General features: G+C 41.5%; 1 pseudogene; it reads right to left on the reverse strand.

The window, feature by feature from the left end:
* Nucleotides 1-22,159, reverse strand: part of LOC121549425 — a 36,080-nt pseudogene extending 13,921 nt beyond the window's left edge.
* Between the last annotated feature and the right edge of the window lie 1,990 nt (nucleotides 22,160-24,149).

The following is a 24,149-nucleotide window of genomic DNA, read 5'->3' on the forward strand; positions in this document are numbered from 1 at the left end:
AAGGAGAGAGAGCGAGATAAGGAGAGAGAGAGACGAGATAAGGAGGGGAGACAAGATAAGGAGAGAGACGAGATAAGGAGAGAGAGACGAGATAAGGAGAGAGAGAGACGAGATAAGGAGAGAGAGCAGAGATAAGGAGAGAGAGACAAGATAAGGAGAGACGAGATAAGGAGAGAGCAAAGAGATAAGGAGAGAGAGAGAAGAGATAAGGGAGAGAGAGAGCGAGATAAGGAGAGAGAGACGAGATAAGGAGCGAGAGAGCAGAGATAAGGAGAGAGAGAGACAAGATAAGGAGCGAGAGACGAGATAAGGAGAGAGAGACGAGATGAGAGAGAGACGAGATAAGGAGAGAGAGACGAGATAAGGAGCGAGAGACGAGATAAGGAGAGAGACTAGATAAGGAGTGAGAGAGAGACGAGTTAAGGAGCGAGAGAGAGACGAGATAAGGAGAGAGAGACAAGATAAGGAAAGAGACGAGATAAGGAGAGAGAGACGAGATAAGGAGAGAGAGAGACGAGATAAGGAGAGAGAGAGACGAGATAAGGAGAGAGAGAGGAGATAAGGAGAGAGAGAGAGAGGAGATAAGGAGAGAGAGAGACGAGATAAGGAGAGAGAGACGAGATAAGGAGCGAGAGACGAGATAAGGAGCGAGAGACGAGATAAGTAGCGAGAGACGAGATAAGGAGAGAGAGAGAGACGAGATAAGGAGAGAGAGAGAGACGAGATAAGGAGAGAGAGAGAGACGAGATAAGGAGAGAGAGAGACTAGATAAGGAGAGAGAGACTAGATAAGGAGAGAGAGAGACGAGATAAGGAGAGTGAGACTAGATAAGGAGAGAGAGAGACTAGATAAGGAGAGAGAGAGACGAGATAAGGAGAGAGAGACGAGATAAGAAGAGAGAGATGTGATAAGGAGACAGCCCCAGAATGCATTCAGCCCATAGGACATGTGGAAACCGCGGTGGTGTTGGACAAGCACAGATGGAATTAGCGTGGTGTGTGTGAAGAGAACCACTCTTGCCAAGTCACTCACATGACGCTATAACAGGCCAGATGGACTAGAATCCATAACAGGACCTCCTCTCACAGACTGAAACCTGTTTACCTCAGAGTTTAACGTGTTCTCACTTTTCAGCCCTGGGTTGCACACGTCAGGTATCCACATATCCGTTCACCAAAACAGCAAGACAAGACAACGGAGGTCTAACCAAGGCCACAGCCAGCCAGGTGCTAGCTAGCGACACTCCCATCATTTTAGTTTGACAGGCTAAATATTTGTCAGTGTTTACAGACAATAGCCAACTCTATGAATGGTGGGAGTGCCAGTGACGGTAGCGACCTCTGTTGCCCCAGTTGTCCTTGGTGTTGTCAGATGAGAGAGTCAAGTGGTTCTTAGGGGAGACCTACCATGTTTATGAATAAATTATAGGCCTTGTAATATCTGATAACGTATGTTTCTAATCGCTGACTCAGGGAACAACTTGTTTCGGCAAATGAAGAATTCATAGAATTGTCTGTATATGAAACTTCTAATTAATTCTGGGTTGTGTTAGTTAGGAAACACAACAATTTTTTTTTTTTTTTTTTGTTTTGCAACAGAAAACGAGTAAAAGCATTTCTTATAGTCCTTCCCTGTTTCAGTCCATTTACTTCCATTTTGTTGCCTAATGAACACACCCCTGCTGTTTCCCACTCTTAAATACATGATTTGGCAAGGAAATGGGTATATACTGTATATACTGTATGCCCCACAAGCATTATCTAAACAAAACATTTTCAGGGTTTTGTAGTTGGAAATGAGTCACCCTTACCTGTCCTTCATGAGCTGATAGAGATTCTCTTTCATGTATTCAAATACAAAGTACAGGTGGTTCTCTTTGATGACAGCGTTGGCATGATTCAGCTTTTTCAGTGACTGTGGACATTCATCATGGGGTGAAGAGATAAGTGACAAACATTCTTCATAATATAATAGTCATCGATTATCATCTGAAATTGAATAATTGAATTCCATGAGAAAGATACGGTTGTTGTTGTTGATAATTGTGAGCACTTTCAGTTGTAGCTGATACTTTCACTTTTGTAAACATGAAATGTACCTAAAACATTATGTTAACCATGTGTTGTGTTCCAATCTTTACCCTCACTTCTCTCAGATTCATGCACTCTCCCCACGAATAAAACTTCCTCTTCATTCTGTAAAAGACACATGGCATGATATTTGGGCGGCAGGTAGCTTAGTGGGTAAGAGCGTTGTGCCAGTAACCGAAAGGTCGCTGGTTCTAATCCCCGAGCCGACTAGGTAAAAAATCTGTCGATGTGCCCTTGAGCAAGGCACTTAACCCTAATTGCTCCTGTAAGTCGCTCTGGATAAGAGCGTCTGCTAAATGACAAAAATAAAAATAAATATTTACTGTTGCAATCCCATGTTTGACACTACAGGAACAACCAGGGATGCTTTACTTTGCAGCCAACTATTGACAGAAATCCCATGGTATTACGTAATTACAGAATGAGCTGTCTTTTCTTACCACTGCATAGTATTTGACGCTAAGACATAAATTATTATTAGGCCTAATTATTGTGCCCCAAATGTATCCTTAATAGTGACCACATCTTCTCAATAAATATCAGGTAAACACGAACTGAAACAGGACTGTAAAACAAGGCGTTAATGCATTAACTTGTTTGTAATTTACGGGTGTCCATGAAATGAACCCCTTCTCCGTATTAATACTGAGGTGTCCATTACATGTCAGCTAATCCATATTGCTGTGTACAGTAGGGAGTAGGTCCAGCTGGTATAACTGGCACTCTGGCACAACCTAACGCCTCCTCCCGGGCATCCTTCAATGCCTCTCTCAGCGGCAACACAACACTGCGAACTCCTTTCACCGTCACCATGGCTATCGCTTTGCATGGTAACGAAGCGCTATCAGACGTCCGTCCCCCCCACCCCCCACCTGCACCGCCACATCCATTATTCAACCTACCCTCCATGATGAAAGACAGACTTGTAAACTGGCTTGCCTTAGTCATGGGGAAACCTGAAGTGAGACTTCAGCCGGATTTGTTTGTAGTTAGGGAGTTTACATACAGCTGGCAGATTTTGTATGGTTCTGGGTGGTGGTTAACACTATGCATAACCTTGACCCAGGGGTTCCCAAACTTTTTTGGCCCACGACCACATTTTGATATCAAAAATGTTTTGCGACCCCACCAAAAGTTATGTAATCAACGGCCAATGTTTACTTTTTTAATTTGGGCTATGACAATCTATTAGAAATCAGTTTGATCTGACAGTATTTTTTACAGTATTTCAATCTGAAGACGGTATGGTTTGAAGTGACTGAAATTAAGACTGTGGCGGTCACGAAATGTCGTCAGCCGGTGATTGTCAAGCAAATAACTGTCGGTCTCACGGTAATAAACAGTTAATTAACATAAACACATTTAGCAGTCTATTTCAGAAGAAAATAATAGCATACTCTGAGTTGTCCTGATGTGGCTATGCCAAATGGCTGTGGGCTACACTAGTTCATTTAGCAGACAAGATTTGCTTATAGTTAAGTGGCATTATTTTATATTATTTTATAGTATGAAGAATACAATTGAACAAAGCTGAATAAAATGTAAATATTTTCTCCAAACGATCTTCTTATCCAGAGCGACTTACAGTTAGTGAGTGCATACATTATTTTTTCATACTGGCCCCCAGTGGGAAACGAACCCACAACCCTGGCGTTGCAAACGCCACGCTCTACCAACCGAGCTACATCCCTGCCGGCCATTCCCTCCCCTACCCTGGGCCAATTGTGCGCCGCCCCATGGGTCTCCCGGTCGCGGCCGGCTATGACAGAGCCTGGATTCGAACCAGGATCTCTAGTGGCACAGCCTTAGACCACTGCGCCACTCGGGAGACTAAACAAATAACAAATAAATAGGTACTCCTATATGCTTAATTTAGATGTATTAATGTAACTTTAGTTGTTCTACAAACGTTGGGCTATATGGTTTGATTTTTAATACATTGTAAGTCTGTATGATGAGACTCTAATGATGATTTGAAAAAAGTTGCTTGAAAGGCATGAGCTCTGCTTTGTTTTTTTGCGCAGGCTGTACACACTCCAATAGTCTCTCATTCACAATTTGACAAGCACTTGATAATGCCTCGAATTTCACGGCGGCCTCCCCTTTGTGGCCGTAATGCACCCTAAAAAGATCCATGCCTTTTTGCGGCCCGGAGTGCTACGTCGTGCCCTTCTCCCTGAGTGTGCTGCGCAATCCGAAGCATCTCTCACTCACATGGCTCTCCGTCAAGTGATCGGGTCTTTCTCACTAGCTACAAGTGAAGACAGACACATTGGGGACGCAACTGTGCACGTCCTTATCCAATTCCGAGGTGCATATTGAAGATATTGGAAGAACTGTCCACATTTACTTTTCGTCAGCCAACAAGATGAGTAGACCTAACGAACAGCAAAAGCACTAGCCTATGTCTACTATCCCCCATAGTACAAAAGTCGACTTATTCTATACTGTGCGAGAAATAAATATTCCAAACATAGTCTGGGACAGTTGTGGGATGCGATAGATCCTAAATGAATACAACCACTAGCATCAAAAACCTTTTTTATGCAATGTGGCTGGCGCAACAGATCAGAACGTTTCGCTTAAAATGTTGATAAACTATTAGGCTATTTCTTCACATTATAAGCACAGCAATGCGCACATGGCAGTAGGCTATAAGCACGAATGTTCCATTAGCGGAAAACACCATTATCAAAAGTGACCACAAATGCAATTATGCATGTAATGCTTTTATTATAAAGGTGCATTTTTATGGTGAAAATTATCTTCCCCAAACTTGAAACTCATGCGCTGCTTATATATGTATGCCAGTTAGGCTCCACACCCCTTGTAAAGCAGATGAATGTGCTTAATTTTAAGAAGTTATTTGGCCACTTTAGTTATTATTAAAACAAATAGGCTAATGGGCTAAGTTACATGAGGTGTGCGACTATGATTCGAAAAAGTCGTAAAACAAAGGCATGGTTTCTTATGCTGGGCATCATACACAAGTGATAATATATAATTCACAAATGATAGGCTAATATTTTCACCCATCAGACTATTCTTGATTTAATCTTGTCTTTACATAGAGTTGAAGTCGGAAGTTTACATACACTTAGGTTGGAGTCATTAAAACTCGTTTTTTAACCACTCCACAAATTCCTTGTGAACAAACTATAGTTTTGGCAAGTCAGTTAGGACATCTACTTTGTGCATGACACAAGTAATTTTTCCAACAATTGTTTACAGACAGATTATTTCACTTATAATTCACTGTATCACAATTCCAATGGGTCAGAAGTTTACATAGACTACGTTGACTGTGCTTTTAAACAGCTTGGAAAATTCCAAATGATGTAATGGCTTTAGAAGCTTCTGATAGGCTAATTGACATCATTTGAGTCAATTGGAGGTGTACCTGTGGATGTACAGTGGGGAAAAAAGTATTTAGTCAGCCACCAATTGTGCAAGTTCTCCCACTTCAAAAGATGAGAGAGGCCTGTAATTTTCATCATAGGTACACGTCAACTATGACAAACAAATTGAGAAATATTTTCTCCAGAAAATCACATTGTAGGATTTTTTATGAATTTATTTGCAAATTATGGTGGAAAATAAGTATTTGGTCACCTGCAAACATGCAAGATTTCTGGCACTCACAGACCTGTAACTTCTTCTTTAAGAGGCTCCTCTATCCTCCACTCGTTACCTGTATTAATGGCACCTGTTTGAAGTTGTTATCAGTATAAAAGACACCTGTCCACAACCTCAAACAGTCACACTCCAAACTCCACTATGGCCAAGACCAAAGAGCTGTCAAAGGACACCAGAAACAAAATTGTAGACCTGCACCAGGCTGGGAAGACTGAATCTGCAATAGGTAAGCAGCTTGGTTTAAAGAAATCAACTGTGGGAGCAATTATTAGGAAATGGAAGACATACAAGACCACTGATAATCTCCCTCGATCTGGGGCTCCACGCAAGATCTCACCCCGTGGGGTCAAAATGATCACAAGAACGGTGAGAAAAAATCCCAGAACCACACGGGGGGACCTAGTGAATGACCTGCAGAGAGCTGGGACCAAAGTAACAAAGCCTACCATCAGTAACACACTACGCCGCCAGGGACTCAAATCCTGCAGTGCCAGATGTGTCCTCCTGCTTAAGGCAGTACATGTCCAGGCCCGTCTGAAGTTTGCTAGAGTGCATTTGGATGATCCAGAAGAGGATTGGGAGAATGTCATATGGTCAGATGAAACCAAAACAGAACTTTTTGGTAAAAACTAAACTCGTCGTGTTTGGAGGACAAAGAATGCTGAGTTGCATCCAAAGAACACCATACCTACTGTGAAGCATGGGGGTGGAAACATCATGCTTTGGGGCTGTTTTTCTGCAAAGGGACCAGGACGACTGATCCGTGTAAAGGAAAGAATGAATGGGGCCATGTATCATGAGATTTTGAGTGAAAACCTCCTTCCATCAGCAAGGGCATTGAAGATGGAACGTGGCTGGGTCTTTCAGCATGACAATGATCCCAAACACACTGCCAGGGCAACGAAAGAGTGGCTTCGTAAGAAGCATTTCAAGGTCCTGGAGTGGCCTAGCCAGTCTCCAGATCTCAACCCCATAGAAAATCTTTGGAGGGAATTGAAAGTCCATGTAGCCCAGCGACAGCCCCAAAACATCACTGCTCTAGAGATCTGCATGGAGGAATGGGCCAAAATACTAGCAACAGTGTGTGAAAACCTTGTGAAGACTTACAGAAAATGGTTGACCTGTGTCATTTCCAACAAAGGGTATATAACAAAGTATTGAGAAACTTTTGTTATTGACCAATACTTATTTCCGCAAATAAATTCATTAAAAATCCTACAATGTGATATTCTGGAATTTTTCTCATTTTGTCTGTCATAGTTGACGTGTACCTATGATGAAAATTACAGACCTCTCTCATCTTTTTAAGTGGGAGAACTTGCACAATTGGTGGCTGACTAAATACTTTTTTCCCCCACTGTATTTCAAGGCCTACCTTCAAACTCAGTGCCTATTTGCTTGACATCATGGGAAAATCAAAATAAATCAGCCAAGACCTCAGAAAAAAATGGTAGACCTCCACAAGTCTGGTTCATCCTTGGGAGCAATTTCCAAATGCCTGAAGGTACCACATTCATCTGTACAAACAATAGTACGCAAGTATAAACACCATGGGACCACGCAGGCGTCATACCGCTCAGGAAGGAGACGCATTCTGTCTCCTAGAGATGAACGTACTTTGGTGCGAAAAGTGCAAATCAATCCCAGAACAACACCAAAGGACCTTGTGAAGATGCTGGAGGAAACAGGTACAAAAGTATCTATATCCACAGTAAAACAAGTCCTATATTGACATAACCTGAAAGGCCGCTCAGCAAGGAAGAAGCCACTGCTCCAAAACTGCCATAAAAAAGCCAGACTACGGTTTGCAACTGCACATGGGGACAAAGATTGTACTTTTTGGAAAAACGTCCTCTGGTCTGATGAAAAAAAAATAGAACGGTTTGGCCATAATGACCATCGTTATGTTTGGAGGAAAAAGGGGGTAATTGCAAGCCGAAGAACACCATCCCAACCGTGAAGCACGGGGGTGGCAGCATCATGCTGTTTGGGTGCTTTGCTACAGGAGGGACTGGTGCACTTCACAAAATAGATGGCATCATGAGGAAGGAAAATAATGCGGATATATTGAAGCAACATCTCAAGACATCAGTCAGGAAGTTAAAGCTTGGTCGCAAACGGGTCTTCCAAATGGACAATGACCCCAAGCATACTTCCAAAGTTGTGGCAAAATGGTTAAGGACAACAAAGTCATGGTATTGGAGTGGCCATCACAAAGCCCTGAGCTCAATCCTATAGAAAATTTGTGGGCAGAACTGAAAAAGCGTGTGCGAGCAAGGAGGCCTACAGACCTGACTCAGTTACACCAGCTCTGTCAGGAGGAATGGGCCAAAATTCACCCAACTTATTGTGGGAAGCTTGTGGAAGGCTACCCGAAACGTTTGACCCAAGTTAAACAATTGAATGGCAATGCTACCAAATACTATTTGAGTGTATGTAAACTTCTGACCCACCGGGAATGTGATGAAAGAAATAAAAGCTGAAATAAATCATTCTCTCTACTATTATTCTGACATTTCACATTCTTAAAATAAAGTGGTGATCCTAACTGACCTAAGACAGGGAATTTTTACTAGGATTAAATGTCAGGAATTGTGAAAAACTGAGTTTAAATGTACTTGGCTAAGGTGTATGTAAACTTCCGACTCCAACTGAATACTAAATAATATATGGGTGACATTTGTTTTGATTTAGAATGGACCATTATCATGCACCTGTATCTAAACGGTCAGCGGGAAAAAATAAATGTCATCTATGCACTTAAATAGCGAATGGAGGACACATTTCCCCGTGGTTTATTTTCATGCCAGCCAGGTAGGCTATACTCCTCTGGTAAATATAAGCAATGTGCTTAATATTAGGAAAGTTGAGAAATAAATATAGTAGGCCTAGCCTATAGAAAGCTCATGGGATCCTCCTCTTTTTATTAGCGCCCATCACTCTGTTTCCTTGCGCAATTGCATAGCCTATAGAAATGTTACGCAATATGAGCTCATGGGCTCTCATAAAGGGTTTGATTAGATTTTCAAAAAACATTTGCATTGATGTCAGAGTGATTAGAGGGACAATTGAGTGCTGATTACCAGGCAGTTAGCAAGTTTGGTAGGCTACTAATGACCAGCAGCATCATCGGAGCTTGGCCTAATTATCGCGACTAAACGGCCATGTGGAATTTGACTGCCTTCACGACTCGTGACCGCCGGTGTGGCGGTAATACGGTCACCGCAACAGCCCTAACTGAAATTCATCAGAAAGGTATTGGGAAGTTCAGAAGATCATCAGGCAATACTGTTGTATGATCTTCTGTGAAGAAAAGAACATCATCATTGATGTTCTTTTCCCCCCAGTCTGATTTAATGCCTGGTCTTGTCCACTCGGTTCTAAAGGCTTGTGAGCATCGTAGAGGGAAACAGGACATACATACATGTTATCTTTCAGCGATGGGGTCATAATATGTAGTTTTAGCTTAAATCGTTCAAAAGATAGAGCCACATTCATAGGAAAAAAACAGAAAAAAAAACGTTCTGTTTATTACAACCGCATCTAGCGGCTACCGGAGGTTACTGACGTTACCCCGGTTCTATGAACCAAGCGCACATTTTCGCGCACGAACCCATTTTCAAATCAGGCGACCACACATGGGGTCGCAACCTCTAGTTTGGGAAACCCTGCTTTAACCCTACCTTAACCTTAACCTTAATTTCCTTATTGCTAATGTTTTGCCAGACAGGAAGGTGTATGAGTCATCATAAAGGTGATTTTTAATGATGGTAGTGAACTCTTGTGCATCAAAATGCCCCCTTGGAAATACAAGTACCCATGGCCTCTCAGAACAAAGCCATGCTAGTAAACAAACAAGGCTAAGCCATGCTAGTAAACATCGAGGCTAAGCCATGATAATAAACAAATGAGGCTAAGTCATGCTAGAAAACAAATGAGGCTAAGCCATGCTAGTAAACATCGAGGCTAAGCCATGATAATAAACAAACGATGCTAAGCCATGCTAGTAAACAAATTAGGCTAAGCCATGCTAGTAAACAAACGATGCTAAGCCATGCTAGTAAACAAATGATGCTAAGTCATGCTAGTAAACAAATTAGGCTAAGCCATGCTAGCAAACAAACGAGGCTAAGCCATGCTAGTAAACCGACGAGGCTAAGCCATGATAATAAACAAATGAGGCTAAGCCATGCTAGTAAACAAATTAGGCTAAGCCATGCTAGTAAACAAACGATGCTAAGCCATGCTAGTAAACAAACGAGGCTAAGCCATGCTAGTAAACAAACAAGGCTAAGCCATGCTAGTAAACAAACAAGGCTAAGCCATGCTAGTAAACAAACGAGGCTAAGCCATGCTAGTAAACAAACCACCCAGGCCATCGACAAGTGGAGAAGTACCTCTTGATGGCCACCAGTGTAGGACTATACGTACCTCTTGATGGCCACCAGTTCTCCCGACTCGTTGCTTTTCCCCATGAGCACACTGCCACAAGTGCCATCTCCTAACTGATTCAGCTGCGTGTAGCGATTCATTGTCTCAGAACCATCAGCTTGAAGGAGTTGCAGGATATTTCTCTCTCCTAAATGGTAGTACTAGTCCTCTAACTCTCTTGGTCAACATGTGGAGATGTGCTTCACTGATGGGGTTCATAGAAGGTCACACAGGAATAGTGCCATTGCTTTCTCCTGATCATCACCACACTGGAGGTTAGCCAAATGTTACACTCCATCCTCATCCTGGTATATCTTCAACAAGATAGAAAAAGATACTATCAACAGTAATTCATAAATAACAAAAAACAGGACTTTCACTAGTGTAAGCTTCGAGAGGATAGGCCTTACTTTCTCCATAGAAAATAACATCCTCTCTTCCTCCTCGATGACAAAGAGTTGAGGAGGAGGATTAAGTGTGTGAGATCAGAGCCTGAGCTGACGCCTTCGTCACACCACACAGGGACATGACACAGCTGTGGCCTGCAGGTAATTAGGGTCACTGGGATGTTAATAGGACATTACATCACCGCCATGCTTACCACTTAACAGCACTCTGTCCCAAGCTCCCGAGTCATGAACCTGACTGGCAATAGGATTTCAAGTGACACAGTAACAGTAGTCAGCATGTAGGCTACTACAGTACAAAGACCTGTGTTTGAGGTAAACGTGTCATGTCATGCTTACTTACGACATGGACACAGCATTGCCCACTTAAGCTATGACCCCAGAGCCTAGCTGCTTTGTTTTGTATTCTGAGGGGCTGATACAACTCAAAGCAGGTTGTTTATCTGGATTACACATTGGACAATCGACTAGGCCATTTGGTCACTTAGGCTGATTTTCAGACTTTTTATTTTGTTGGTTGTTCAGGGTGATTTCAGATGCAGACAGTTATAGGCAATCATTGTGAATGAAAGTTTGAATATTCATATCACCAACAACTTTCTAAAAAGCCATATTTGCACAACAAAATTGACACATCTAGGATAAATAATCATACCAAGATAAAGTCTACTGAGTTTACAAAACATTAAGAACACCTGCTCTTTCCATGACATAGACTGACCAGGTGACAGCTATGTCCCTTATTGATGTCACTTGTTACATCCACCTCAATCAGTGTAGATGAAGGGGAGGATTTTTAAGCCTTGAGACATGGATTGTGTACGTGTGCCATTCAGAGGGTGAATGGGCAAGACAAAATATTGAATTGCCTTGTAACGGGGTATGGTAGTAGGTGCCAGGCGCACCAGTTTGTGTCAAGAACTGCAACGCTACTGGGTATTTCACGCTCAACAGTTTCCCGTGTGTATCAAGAATGGTTCACCACCCAAAGGACATCCAGCCAACTTGACACAACTGTGGGAAGCATTGGAGTCAACATGGGCCAGCATCCCTGTGGAATGCTTTCAACAACTTGTAGAGTCCATGCCCCGACAAATTGAGGCTGTTCTGCGGGCAAAATTCTATATTAGGAAGGTATTCCTAATGTGTGGTATACTCAGTGTACTGTCTGTATTTATGTTAAGGCCACTATTTTAAATATGTCTTCTAGGGCTAAATAAGATTGATCCATTCAATTTAATTTCAAGACACAGGCAAGAGACCGCTCTCCATCAAATAAGACCATAATGTTTTGAAAATACTTTGCTATAACAACAAAACTAATTTTCTTAAGCTAATATGCTTCAGTCTAAAACAGGTAGTGAATAAATGGCGAGCAGGGTTGTGTCGTAGTAAATATATATAATGTTATAGCTTGGTCTGACTAAAATCTTGTGCATGACCCATCTTGTGTTGGGCCTTTGGATTTAATACAATGCACAAAGACTTCTATCTTGTCGGCCTTATCAGCAGGTGGCTATGGACAACACCCACGCCATAGGTCTCTCAGTTCTCCCAACTCACAAGTTATTGCTCTGAGGACATACACACACACACCCCCACACACACACACACATACACACACACACACACACACACATCATCATTGTTAAACATACACACATACACACACACACACATACACACACATACACACACACACACACACACACACACACACACACACACATACACACACGCACACACACACACACACACATCATCATTGTTAAGCACACACACACAAAACCCCCTTCTCTTAGGCTGAACATCTGAAGACAGAGAACCCGACTCAGAGCCAATGCAATGGAAGTGACCTCGACCAACTCATCAGGACCAATCAGAAGATCAGAACTACTAGAATCAACCTACTTTATTTTATTGTATAAAATGTCAGCACACAATGTTTAGGGGGCTCGCTCTCTCAGATATCTCCCTACGAGGTTGACGAACGGGTCCGTGCACGCTATTTACAGATATCTTTACCTCTGAATAAACTGCCTCATATTATACAATTATCCACCTTGTCCGAAAGTCTCTACTTGGTCTCCGTTCTCCAGTAAACTTGTTTTATCAACAAACTTGGTAGCAGAGGGTGGTTTTCTAACTCTGAATTCGGTCCATAAAAGTTGATAGAGACAGGAGACAAGTAAGAGACGGATCTGAAAGGACGGGTGACCTGTCCGCAGGAGCAGCCGGGAATCCAGCTCGCCTCAGGAAACTGATCTAGACGGCCGTCAATACAAAGGTAAGCAGAACCTGTTAAAACAAAATCTGCATATTGTATTGTAGGATAAACTAAATTATGATCAGTAAGTACTGGGCGTGAGTATGGATTACTGTAAAATTTATAACATATCTATTATGACTCAAAAGGCACATATGTAAAGATATCTGAATTCTTTAGGTTTTTACTGTTGAAATGTGACTCTAAGAGAAGAAGTCTAGTTACAGTGGTTTTATTTTCTGTTGAAATGCGGCTTTCTAGTGAGGAGCCTATTACAGAGGTTTTGGTCCACAAGCGATGGACCCCTTTTATTTGATCCACAAGAGAAGGATCTGGTGACTTGATAAAAAGATTCAGATAGTCGGGTTGAGTTAATTCCGTGAGAATCCAAGTCCAGAAAAGGTTCTCCCGACTAGACGCCAGTTGAATGGTTTAAACGACTGGGAGTCTCCTTGAGGAGAATCAAAAAAAATAAAAATAAAAATACAAGTTCAGATAGTCGGGCAATTGGTTGACGTGGCACTCAACTATATGTACTGTGAGGAACTTAAACTGAATTCGTGTGTTGCTTAGGTTTTTACTGTTGAAATGTGACTCTAAGAGAAGAAGTCTAGTTACAGTGGTTTTATTTTCTGTTGAAATGCGGCTTTCTAGTGAGGAGCCTATTACAGAGGTTTTGGTCCACAAGCGATGGACCCCTTTTATTTGATCCACAAGAGAAGGATCTGGTGACTTGATAAAAAGATTCAGATAGTCGGGTTGAGTTAATTCCGTGAGAATCCAAGTCCAGAAAAGGTTCTCCCGACTAGACGCCAGTTGAATGGTTTAAACGACTGGGAGTCTCCTTGAGGAGAATCAAAAAAATAAAAATAAAAATACAAGTTCAGATAGTCGGGCAATTGGTTGACGTGGCACTCAACTATATGTACTGTGAGGAACTTAAACTGAATTCGTGTGTTGATGCTGATATGTAATGAAAATGTAATTGTTGAAATGATAACCTGAATGTTGTGTAAGATTGGCCGTTTCATGAGACTAACTAGTGGATAACTTTTAAGAGGACCACCGAGTCCTATTTTGCCTGTTATGTAGCCGCTGCGCTAAAAGCTGACTTGAACATTTTCCCTCTTGTGGTGTTGGTATTTTCATAATTCCTAAAATTAGATTGATAATTATTTTGGAAGCGCTCAAGTTTGTTAATATATTGTTCCAAAAGGGCGATTCTGATACCTTTTGGGAAAATATATAATAACTCGAATAACTGAAAAACAATAATAACTTTTGCTAAATAATTCCTAAAATTAAATTGATAATTATTTTGGGAGCGCTTGAGTTTGTTAATATATTGTTCCAAAAGGGCGGTTCTGATACCTTTTGGGAAAATATATAATAACTCGAATAACTGAAAAACAATAATAACTTTTGCTAAATAATTCCTAAAATTAAATTGATAATTATTTTGGGAGCGCTTGAGTTTGTTAATATATTGTTCCAAAAGGGCGGTTCTGATACCTTTTGGGAAAATATATAATAATTCGAATAATTGAAAAACAATAATACCTTTTGCAAAATAATTCCTAATAATAAAGTATTGAACATTTTTGTGTACGAGGGTGGGACATCAGAGATAAATCTCAGTCAGCGCCAAGAATACATTGCTGGATTCGGCCAGTGACGGGCTAAGAGCACCAAGATAGTCTAAAAAAACTGTATAACCATGGCAACCACTACCGTCCCAAAACTCAAGTTTAATGAATATCTAGATCAAAAAAAATACAGGATAGAGCGGGAGTGGTGCCGAATGGTTTTTTAATTCGATCTAAAAGTTGGTGCGAGAGGAAAAGGCAAATCATCGATCTAAAAACAGACGGAAGAGTGACCTGAAAATCCTGGAGAAATCAACTATTCGTCTTGGCTCAGGAAACCTGATCAGAGCGCGCTCTTCTAAAAAGGTATGCAGAGCCTGTTAAAACGAAATCTTGCATATTGTATTATAGACCAATACCAAATTATATGATCAGTAGTACTGAGCGTGAGTATGAATACTTGTTAAATAATTTTCCATCCTAATGAATTAAGGCATACATGAGATATCTGGTATTGTGTTTTATACTAAGGAATTAAGGAATAAGGAATAAGGAATAAGGAATAAAGATAAACGTATCCAGAATGTGTCGAACTACGGATTGACGCATTGGTGGATAAGATTTGACCCACAACTAGATTCCTAAAGGGACCCAGTTTGAACTGAGACCTTTTGCATAAACCCTATTAGGGGAGGTCCTACCCTATAGGTTGCGAGGAGGTAGAAGTTTAACTGTGGCAGAGTTCTAGACATTAGGTGGAGGGAGAGGTATGGTTTTGAGGGACGTCTGGACGCAGATAAACTCAAATCCATGCTTAAAACAGATACATAAGGTGTGTAAAGGAGAAATGAGCAGTGAGAGAGAAAGAGAGAGTTGCGAGGGGAGGGGCTGGAGAGAGCGAAAGTGTGGCTTTTGGAGCGAGGAAAGACTGGAGTTGGCTGGGAACACCACGGGGTGATTATTTGAGAGGTGCCTGTGGGTTTCTGACGAGGGATGAGATGGGTGAGAAAGTAGAGAACATTTACATTTGCGGTGATTTGGCAGACGCTCTTGTCCAGAGCGACTTGCAGGAGCGATTGGGGTTGAGTGCCTTGCTCGAGGGCACATCGGCAGATTTTTCGCCTGGTCGGCTCGGGGATTGGAACCGGCGACCTCTCGGTTCTTGGCGCGGCGCTACTGATCACTAAGCTGCCTGCCGCCCCATATGAGTTTAAGGTTGTGGCGTTGTTTGATCATGTGATAAGGTTTAATTTGTAATCGGACCATAACTAAAGTGGTTGTAGAAGTAATGTATAGGTAGGGGAGAGCCAATAGGGGGCTCCATTGAACTATTATGGTTTATTTGGCATTTCAATGGCATAAGGTGAAATCTGTATGCATGAGGGGAATTCGATTATGTATTATTATAGTATTATGGACACTCCGTAATAAATAAACTGAACCAAACAAGACGTTACTACAGCAATAGAGAATAGTTAATGTTGTTACGTTAGTTCTTAAACCCGATGATAGAGGAAAATGCAGAACGCTGTTAGAGTGTGTTTTATTTAGGCTACTAGGGTGTTTGAGACGGAAGGGCTGGCTAGACGGGGGTGATGACGTGGCTGGATGTGCGACGTGAAAGTATTTACTTTGTGAGAATCGTAGATGGTGTGGAGTGACTGGCGATGTCCCTGGTTCGAACACAGGTAGGGACAGTAGACAAAGCTTTCGCAGTGGGGCTATATACCTAGATTACTATGTGGATGTGAAAGGTTGAATTAGATAGCTTAAATAGAAGTATTCTAGAAAAGTCTATGAAAATATGTTATAAGGTTACCATGCGCTCTCCCGAAGGAGCAAGGGGGAGGGTGAGAGACAGTACAGTTCAGATGGTAGGAACATTATTAAATGTATGCTAATCAACGATAGCAAGTATTTGTTTTATTAATTAGGGCATAATCAGAGAGAACAGTTAAATAAATTGAATAGCGAACTGAAATGGTTTAGCGGGAAAATATAAATGTTTGGTACATGTAGCAGAGTTAGGGTAATCAATTAAATAATAATTGTATACGCGAGGAATTTTGAGTGGTTTTATAGATTAGTTATGAGGAATTAGATTGATACAAACAATTATTGATGGGTTAAGACTGGGGATAACCAGGAGAAAGAGATTAGCTCATCTCGTTGGAATGTTGCCAAGGGCTAGGGGAGCAGTAGTGAAGTTAGGCCGTATTTAGGTCATGAAAGTGAGCTACCAAATTAAGGCCTGGCTATTTGTGGTTGTTTTTCAAATTGGGTTTTCAAATAAAAACAACACACCTAGTATGATGTTTATAAAGCCTTGTTTCAATTTTGGGGGGTTTTCAGCAGGTCAAGGGTTATAGGTCTTAAAGGTGCACACAGTGAATTTTATGGATTTTTTAGGTTTTGGCTGAGTTTGGGGTATATATGATTTCTTATGAGAATGAATGTCATGAGGACTTAATGAACACTTGGGATAACTAACATTTATGAAATATTTAGAATAATGGTAATTGTTTAGTATACTATGGGATTAAACAGTTCGTTAAATGATTTCAATGGCTTCTGAACTCTGTTTTAACATTCTGGTGTTAATTAATCATCCACACTAGTACATTCTAAAGGCATGAGAGGAAGACTTTAAGATAGTTTATTTTACTAAGTTGAGGGTAATTTATAGTACTGTGAAAATTGTGAAGAAGATTATAATTTGGTAATAATATATTTGATTTGAACCATAAATAACAGAAGAGAGAGTGGAGGAATGGCAATTGGATAATGAAATACCAATATTAACTAAAGTGTTTGTTTAGGTAGGTGGTAATATTGACACATGGCCAAATCATGTGTCAAAGAGGGGGATGGTTGGATTAAATATTAAATATATACGAAGGAGAGGACAAAATACTTTATTAAATATATACGAAGGAGAGGACAAAATACTTAAAAAAAAAAAAAAACATGTATGATAGTTTATTAACCACACCTGTATGTCAGAGGTTTTGTGCCCCACAGGTGAACTAAAGGAGAAGGTGACCCACTCTATCTAACCAGGAGACTGAATCAGGCCTGGCGGGAAGGGCCCTACCAAGTACTGCCTTTGCCAGCAGAATAGCTGAGAGATCCATCTGGGTGCATGTCACACACTGTACAAAACCAGCTACACCTGACGAACAAACACAGAGTTAGGAGAAAGATCCGATCACCACTATGGTTCGGGGGTTGCCTCCTTAACGAAGATTCCCTTACCCTGTCTGATCATCCCTGTGTGAGTTCGATAGAAGGTAAAGCAATGGGTTGGCCTCTGGCATCTGACATGTTCTCAGGGCAAGGGTGGGGATTCACAGGTCTCCCGACGGTAGGTAGCTGTCTGATTGTGGGGGCCATATTCCTAACACACACGGACCCTCCTGTTTCAGCCAGAAGTGGTAGTTAACCTAACACAAGTTGAAAAGGCATAGGAGACAGCTAGACGTAGGGAAAGGGGAAATTCTAGAGTAAACCTCTCTGAGGGAGGTAGTGAGACCGGGGCTGTGATAAAGATAGTGCAAAACTATGGACCTGGAGGAAGTAGTACAGGTGGAAACGGGGTATAGAAATCTTAACCTGTGGTTGGAATGGATTCAGTATACGGGAAAAAAACTATGTCTAAAGAGGACTGTTTTGCCTGTAGGACAGCCAAACCAGGGATAACAACTACTCCGTTCCCCTTGACAGGCTTTAACTCTCTGTCAGGTTTTTCCTCCATGCAAGCCACCTGGGAATGTGGTGAAAGAGTCTTATGGTAACTTGCACTATCTGTTTCCCCCGATAACAAAGTCATCCCGACCTGGGTTGCCTCAGTTTGAAGTCACAGGGGATTCTTATTATTGTTTTTCTAGGACTAGTAAGGATAGGATACAGGGTAGGGCATCTTAGCTCCTGCTCCCACACAGAGAATGTCACACTTAAAGAGACCATGACTAAATCTCTCCTCTTTGTTGCAGCAAGAGGATTATAGGAGCCAAAACCAGGCCCGTGCTGACATCTGATGGATGTGTGGTGATAACTGATTGTGAACTCACCTACATACGCAAACAATCAAACGTGTCAGAGATTGGTGAGTTGTCACATAGAAAGTAGGACCTCCTCCCGGGATCCTTTGATGAAAGGATATATATTGATGGGATCCACAATCAGATCGCAGCTGGGTTTGAATCAAGTATTTTCTGGTGGTCAAACAATTAATAAAAATGTAGATTGGATAAATTATATTTAATATAACCAGCAAAAGATTTATTAACCACACTCGTGATGCAATAAAGGGATTAGCTGAGCAGACAGCGGCAACTAGCTTAATGACATGGCAGAATAGAATAGCTTTAGATATGCTTTTGGCTGAGCGGGACGGGGTTTGTGTTCTGTTTGGATATATGTGCTGTACTTTCATCTCCAACAATATAGCACCGGACGGGCCCGTGACCAAAGCGCTTGAGTGACCATCACCACGCTGGCGAACGAACTGGTTGAGAACTCTGGTATTGATAGCTCCATAAACGGTTGGTTTGATAACGTATTTGGTAAATGGAAAACTATTGTTGTGACTATTCTGGGTGAAGTTATGGCCTCTATGGGTATACTTGTTCTTTGTGGATGTTGCCTTATTTCCTGGCTGAGTGACTGGTTTGGTGAGTACTCTTCTATGGTGGTTACTGGATTTCTGACCCTAGTAATTGTGTTTTTGCTGTTAATGTGTTGTGCTGCTTGCATCGTCCCCTGTCTCAGGAGGTCAGTGGTAGGAGTGGTGCAGGCGTCAGGTATGATGCTGTTGTTACCGGCCCAGGATGATGCAGGTGACTCTGCTACTGACTCTGAGACCAAGCTGGATGATCCATGTTTTGCCTAGTAAAATACATACACGCATTTATTTTCAGTTCTTGCTCATTTATTACCTTACGTTTTTACTAACCACTGTGATTGTTTATTCTTCCTGATGTGAAGGTAAAGGATTCCTGGGTGGCTGGTAGCCAACTCAGTACATGTTAGGTGTAGGGGAGGAATAGAGGGTTAAAATTATTATTTTTATTTTCTATTAACATTAAATGTTGTGATTTAATTTCCATATCCTGTTATTCTTAAGGGTGATTATACTCTGTTTAGAGTGACACCATAAAATTGTTGGGTTTTATTTTTTTGGATCTGTATGTGATGAATAGCTTGGAAGGAATGCATTAATGAGGAGCACTATACTGATATGGATTGTTTCGCATAACAGGCTGATAAGAACACTCTCTCTTTGTTGTCTGTGAAACTGTCCTTGAACATGGGTACATGGAGTACAGTTTTTGGGGGCTCGTCCTTTTGGGTGCTGACTGTTGTACTATTAATAAAAACGTCGATAGAATTAACTGCATACATTAATGTTAAAATTAGGCAATTGGACACAACAAGGTTTTGAGGCGGTGCATGGCCAGTTGGCTGCAACCTCTCTCATGGCTTTCCAAAATCGTATTGCTGTCGACATGCTCCTGGCTGAAAAAGGAGGAGTATGTGCTATGTTTGGTGAACAATGTTGTACCTTTATTCCCAACAATACAGCCACAGATGGCAGTTTGATAATTGCCCTGGAAGGGTTACGAACTCTTAATGGTAAGATGAAGAGCCACTCAGGGGTGGACACTTCAATGTGGGACTCTTGGATGGATGCGTTTGGTAAATATAAAACGCTTGTTTCTTCTATACTTGTATCCATCTCAATTTTGCTGCAATTCTAGTGCTTTGTGGATGCTGTTGCATTCCATGCATACGGACGCTGACAACCAGGATTATAACCACCGCTATTGATCCACATCCTGCAGATAACGGTCAGATGTTTCCTTTGCTTGCTATTGACGATGCTGACCAAGGATATCTGGATGATGAATAGCATTTAAGCTTTTGTCACGTCTCTTGTGAGACGTGAAGAGGGGGAATGTAAAACTTTATCTTTTGATAAAGTTTTCCCTATTTTGCCAATTGCAGCATTTAAGCTTTTTGTCACGTCTCTTGTGAGACGTGAAGAGGGGGAATTAAAACTTTATCTTCTGATAAAGTTTTCTCTATTTTGCCAAATTGCAGCATTTCAGCTTTATGTCACGTCTCTTGTGAGACGTGAGGAGGGGGAATCAAAACTTTATCTTCTGATAAAGTTTTCCCTATTTTGCCAATTACACTGTTAGCTTGTGTCACGTCTTAAGTTTTCCTTCTTTACTGTTACTTGGTCACGTCTCTGGGGAGACGTGAAGAGAGGGATTTGTCGTAGTAAATATATATAATGTTATAGCTTGGTCTGACTAAAATCTTGTGCATGACCCATCTTGTGTTGGGCCTTTGGATTTAATACAATGCACAAAGACTTCTATCTTGTCGGCCTTATCAGCAGGTGGCTATGGACAACACCCACGCCATAGGTCTCTCAGTTCTCCCAACTCACAAGTTATTGCTCTGAGGACATACACACACACACCCCCACACACACACACACATACACACACACACACACACACACATCATCATTGTTAAACATACACACATACACACACACACACATACACACACATACACACACACACACATACACACACACACACACACACACACACATACACACACGCACACACACACACACACACATCATCATTGTTAAGCACACACACACAAAAACCCCCTTCTCTTAGGCTGAACATCTGAAGACAGAGAACCCGACTCAGAGCCAATGCAATGGAAGTGACCTCGACCAACTCATCAGGACCAATCAGAAGATCAGAACTACTAGAATCAACCTACTTTATTTTATTGTATAAAATGTCAGCACACAATGTTTAGGGGCTCGCTCTCTCAGATATCTCCCTACGAGGTTGACGAACGGGTCCGTGCACGCTATTTACCGATATCTTTACCTCTGAATAAACTGCCTCATATTATACAATTATCCACCTTGTCCGAAAGTCTCTACTTGGTCTCCGTTCTCCAGTAAACTTGTTTTATCAACAGTTGCGACCCGATTGCTATGTAACTGATTGCTGGAGTCTACTAAGCTTTCACAGTATTGTAATCGTTTAGAAACGGGTTAGGAGGAATTACAAAGATGTATGGAGGGTAGATGACATTAAAAAGCTACTGAAGGTCAATAATAAAGCTGAAATACTCACACATGCCCCGTGATAGCAATAGCGATAGCCTAATAACCACAAAGAAATGTGCGTTTTGAATGAGGAGTCTGTCCTTTTTGGCACTGATAGGAGTCTATGGGCAAAAACAACTGTCACTGACATATAATTGGACACAGGCCTAATAAGTTAGGATGTCTTGCATTTAAAATGAATAAAACTCGATTTAACTTTACATTTAAAGCTATGTTGATATCAATGTCTCACATATGTATGATTAAAGAATATTGAGGGCTAGAATAATATTTTAATTTGACAAACACCTGGCCTTCAATTATTAGAGACTGTTATTTAGCCCTATTTGTGATTTAGAATTAACCTACACAACACTGTATTTTTTCAATCATGTCCACAATATGCCCATATTTATAGTCCGCTCAACTGTCCCTCTTGTTCAGGCAAGACGTTTCTTATTGCTGGTCTTTCTTTCTTTTTTAAATATTTTCTCAGAACTCACAATTTTAGGGTGTTGTTCCTCGGCTTCTGAGCTTGTACACAGCGCTTAAGATAAAATGCAAGAAGCGTCCTTAGTGTTTTGGTAAAGTGTGTGCTAGCCTCTTCTCCTTGGCAACGTACCCAGACCAACGCGTGAACTGGCCACGTGGAAACGCAATGGTTTGTGGGACTTGTTGTCGCGTGCCTGCCTGCTACTACTGACTATCAGGCAGTGAGGTAGGCTGTTGCTGAGTAATTGCGTCAGTGAGTGGTGGGGAATGGGAGGACCTGAGGTCTGTGTGTGTGTTGAGCACAATCATTGTTGTTGAGAGAGCGCTACAGCAGGCAGTCATGACAAGTGATGTGATAACAACAAACTAATTAACTAGCACTAGCTAACTACATACTTCTCCCCCATAATTCCTGTTTGCCTCATTCGTTGTATCTGACTGCCCCAGTCCTATCACTCATTAACCTACTAGAGCCAACACAGCAAGGGAGAGAAACTGATAAATAATCATCCAACCGTTTCAGAGAGGGAGAGAGGCTCGAACAATGTGCTTTCTCTCGGAGGATGTAGACAGGGCTCCCAGGGACGATTAAAAAATATATGTCTGGTATGGTTCAAACAGACTCTGGGACAGTTCTTGGATGATAGATCCAAAATTCATACAAAAAAAGCAATTAAACTAATACAACAGATCAGAATATTGATAAACTATTATTTTCTTCACATTATAAGCACAGCAATGTGCACACGGCAGTAGGCTACACGCAAATGTTCCAGAATGCAATTAGCGGGAACACACTGTTCTAAAAAGGGTTCCATGTGACAGAGATGAAAATATCCATTAGAAATTTAGAAAGAGGGGAGATCTAAAGATGTAACAACTAGCATGGGTTTCTAATATGACTAGGTCTTTGCCTGCTGGACAATGAAAGAACATTGATTTGGAAAACCAATAGAACAATAGAAAATGCTGGTTTCAATAGCATAAGGAAGTGTTTATAAAATAAATAGCTCAACATATGGTCTGATTTTAGCTAACCTACTTTGAAACAAGGTAAGATGCTTCATAAAATGTGTGCGGTACACAACAGGCAAACCTTTTATTTATCCCTTTTTCGTGATATCCAATTGGTAGTTACATCGCTGCAACTCCCCTATGGACTCGCGAGAGGCGAAGGTCGAGAGCCATGCATCCTCCGAAACACGACCCTGCCAAGCCTCACTGCTTCTTGACACACTGCTTGCTTAAACCGGAAGCCAGCTGCACCGTCGGAGGAAACACTGTCCAGCTGGCGACCGAAGTCAGCTTGCAGGCACCCGGCCCGCCACAAGGAGTCGCTAGAGCGCGATGGGACAAGGAAATCCCGGCTGGCCAAACCCTCCCCTAACCCGGACGACGCTGGGCCAATTGTGCGCCGCCTCATGGGTCTCCCGGTCACGGCCAGCTGTGACACAGCCTGGGATCGAACCCGGGGCTGTAGTGATGCCTCAAGCACTGCGATGCAGTGCCTTAGACTGCTGCGCCACTCAGGAGGCCTCAGGCAAAACTTTTAAAAACAGAATCAGCTTAATGTACAGCCTACACTGTAAGACTTTTCTGTAATTTCAACAGTAAAACCCTGTAGAATGCACAGCAAAATACCATAGGCCTAAATGTGTTTTACAGCATTAATGTGTTGTAGATTGCACTGCATTATAGGTAAAATGCTGGAAAATACTGTCATTAACTGTAATTGGAAGCGTCCTATAAAAATGACTCTAACATACTGTATTTCTTTACATTAATAGCTTATGTCTACTGTATATTCAAATGATCCGTTTCAGGTGCCAACCTCATGCTGTCGGCTGAGAGACATTAAACTCAGACTGTTTTAGTAAATATCTTCTTGAAGCTGCTGTGAAGTGGAATACTATTTTCAGAAGCTGCTGGGTAGCTACCTTGATTTGTTTATAAATATCTTTATTGCTAGACAAGGTTGAATCGCTGCATGTGTTCTTAGCTAACCTAGCTAGCTGGCTAATGTTTGCTAGCTAGCTGGTTAGCTAGCTCAAGTTAACAAGCCATTTCAGTCTGCTCTAAATTCCTCCGAAATAT

This window comes from Coregonus clupeaformis, chromosome 34 (genome assembly GCF_020615455.1).
Source record: "Coregonus clupeaformis isolate EN_2021a chromosome 34, ASM2061545v1, whole genome shotgun sequence".
Lineage (NCBI taxonomy): Eukaryota > Metazoa > Chordata > Actinopteri > Salmoniformes > Salmonidae > Coregonus > Coregonus clupeaformis.